We start from the raw sequence: 3,590 nt of genomic DNA, 5'->3' as shown, positions 1-3,590 counted from the left end.
TTAATATTGCAATTTTATTATATATGATGCCTACAGTGTTTGGGTTTTTCTGGGGAATAATCAGAGAATCTATCACACTCTATGTGAGAAGTACGTTTTTAGACCAATAAGCAGCACAAGAGAACATGATTTAGCTGTGTTTTGTGTCAAAATGAGACTGTTCTTTAAATACACTCCAGGACATCTACGTTGGAGAGATTTGTTTATCTGATATGGTTCCATATGGTTGATTTTCTTACGAAGTATGCACTTATGAAAGTGTAAGTTTTTATTAATATAACATATTGTTGATGTTGAGATTTTTCTAAGCAGTCACATCTGAAAATTTGAAAGCCAAGAATCACAGTACCTACAAAGTACCTACTCTTTATTAGTATCATATCTGTAAATAATAAAGACACTCAAAAGAAAGACTTTATTTATTCACAACTTAAGTTAATATAGATTTATTTTGGAACACTTCTGTCTTCTATAGAAAAGAAATGTACAAGTCATTGAAAATTTAACCATAGGAGTCACATTTTACTAAATTTACTCACTTGAAAATCATAAAGACAAGATTCATAAGTACCTGCAAAGAATAGTCTCATTCAGTTTGGGCACATGAGACTTTTTGAAACATTAACTTAGAATCATCCCATAAATACATAGGGATTTTGTTTTGGACAATGTTATGAGAGCTATTTTGGGAAATTGACAAAATCTATCTTCAAATGGCTAGCTTTACTGAATCAACTAAAAACAATAAGATGAAAATGACTATAAGTCATGGGCTTGTCCAGGATTTGAACCCGGGACCTCGCGCACCCTAAGCGAGAATCATACCTCTAGACCAACGAGCCATTCAGAAGCATTAATTTAAGTGTGTTTTTCGAATTTTTAAAAGCAAAAAGAAGTAATTATTTTAAAAATTTAATTCTGACAAAAAGAAAATTGTAAAGTATAGAAAATATTAAATTTAACAAGACATTTTACAATGTAAACCCATTTCAATATTGCAATTTTATTATATATGATGCCTACAGTGTTTGGGTTTTTCTGGGGAATAATCAGAGAATCTATCACACTCTATGTGAGAAGTACGTTTTTAGACCAATAAGCAGCACAAGAGAACATGATTTAGCTGTGTTTTGTGTCAAAATGAGACTGTTCTTTAAATACACTCCAGGTCATCTACGTTGGAGAGATTTGTTTATCTGATATGGTTCCATATGGTTGATTTTCTTACGAAGTATGCACTTATGAAAGTGTAAGTTTTTATTAATATAACATATTGTTGATGTTGAGATTTTTCTAAGCATTCTCATCTGAAAATTTGAAAGCCAAGAATCACAGTACCTACAAAGTACCTACTCTTTATTAGTATCATATCTGTAAATAATAAAGACACTCAAATGAAAGACTTTATTTATTCATATCTTAAGTTAATATAGATTTATTTAGGAACACTACTGTCTTCTATAGAAAAGAGATGTACAAGTCATTGAAAATGTAACCATAGGAGTCACATTTTACTAAATTTACTCACTTGAAAATCATAAAGCCAAGATTCATAAGTACCTGCAAATAATAGTCTCATTCAGCTTGGGCACATGAGACTTTTTGAAACATTAACTAAGAATCATCCCATTAATACATAGGGATTTTGTTTTGGACAATGTTATGAGAGCTATTTTTGGAAATTGACAAAATCTAACTTCAAATGGCTAGCTTTACTGAATCAACTAAAAACAATAAGATGAAAATGACTATAAGTCATGGGCTTGTCCAGGATTTGAACCCGGGACCTCGCGCACCCTAAGCGAGAATCATACCTCTAGACCAACGAGCCATTCAGAAGCATAAATTTAAGTGTGTTTTTCGAATTTTTAAAAGCAAAAAGAAGTAATTATTTTAAAAATTTAATTCTGACAAAAAGAAAATTGTAAAGTATAGAAAATATTAAATTTAACAAGACATTTTACAATGTAAACCCATTTCAATATTGCAATTTTATTATATATGATGCCTACAGTGTTTGGGTTTTTCTGGGGAATAATCAGAGAATCTATCACACTCTATGTGAGAAGTACGTTTTTAGACCAATAAGCAGCACAAGAGAACATGATTTAGCCGTGTTTTGTGTCAAAATGAGACTGTTCTTTAAATACACTCCAGGTCATCTACGTTGGAGAGATTTGTTTATCTGATATGGTTCCATATGGTTGATTTTCTTACGAAGTATGCACTTATGAAAGTGTAAGTTTTTATTAATATAACATATTGTTGATGTTGAGATTTTTCTAAGCATTCTCATCTGAAAATTTGAAAGCCAAGAATCACAGTACCTACAAAGTACCTACTCTTTATTAGTATCATATCTGTAAATAATAAAGACACTCAAATGAAAGACTTTATTTATTCATATCTTAAGTTAATATAGATTTATTTAGGAACACTACTGTCTTCTATAGAAAAGAGATGTACAAGTCATTGAAAATGTAACCATAGGAGTCACATTTTACTAAATTTACTCACTTGAAAATCATAAAGCCAAGATTCATAAGTACCTGCAAATAATAGTCTCATTCAGCTTGGGCACATGAGACTTTTTGAAACATTAACTAAGAATCATCCCATTAATACATAGGGATTTTGTTTTGGACAATGTTATGAGAGCTATTTTTGGAAATTGACAAAATCTAACTTCAAATGGCTAGCTTTACTGAATCAACTAAAAACAATAAGATGAAAATGACAAGGAGTCATGGGCTCATCCGGGATTTTAAACCGGGACCTCTTGCACCCTAAGGGAGAATCATACCTCTAGACCAACGAGCCATTCAGAAGCAAAAATGTAAGTGCGTTTTTCGAATTTTTAAAAGCAAAAAGAAATAATTATTTTAAAAATTTAATTCTGACAAAAAGAAACTTGTAAAGTATAGAAAATATTACCTTTAACTAGACATTTTACAATGTAAACCCATTTCAATATCGCAATTTCATTATATATGATGCCTACAGTGTTTGGGTTTTTTTGGGGAATAATCAGAGAATCTATCACACTCTATGTGAGAAGTCGGTTTTTAGACCAATAAGCAACACAAGAGAACATGATTTAGCTGTGTTTTGTTTCACAATGAGACTGTTCTTTAAATACACTCCAGGTCATCTACGTTGGAGAGATTTGTTTATCTGATATGGTTCAATAGGGTTGATTTTCTTACGACGTATGCACTTATGAAAGTGTAAGTTTTTATTAATATAACATATTGTTGATGTTGAGATTTTTCTAAGCATTCACAGAAGCCAAGAATCACAGTACCTACAAAGTACCTACTCTTTATTAGTATTATATCTGTAAATAATAATGACACTCAAGAGAAAGACTTTATTTTTTCATATCTTAAGTTAATATAGATTTATTTAGGAACACTACTGTCTTCTATAGAAAAGAAATGTACAAGTCATCGAAAATGTAACCATAAGAGTCACATTTTACTAAATTTACTCACTTGAAAATCATAAAGCCAAGATTCATAAGTACCTGCAAAGAATAGTCTCATTCAGTTTTGGCACATGAGACTTTTTGAAACATTAACTAAGAATCA

The sequence above is a fragment of the Mixophyes fleayi genome, unplaced genomic scaffold (assembly GCF_038048845.1).
Source record: "Mixophyes fleayi isolate aMixFle1 unplaced genomic scaffold, aMixFle1.hap1 Scaffold_58, whole genome shotgun sequence".
Classification (NCBI taxonomy): domain Eukaryota; kingdom Metazoa; phylum Chordata; class Amphibia; order Anura; family Limnodynastidae; genus Mixophyes; species Mixophyes fleayi.
This window is presented reverse-complemented; position numbering follows the sequence as displayed.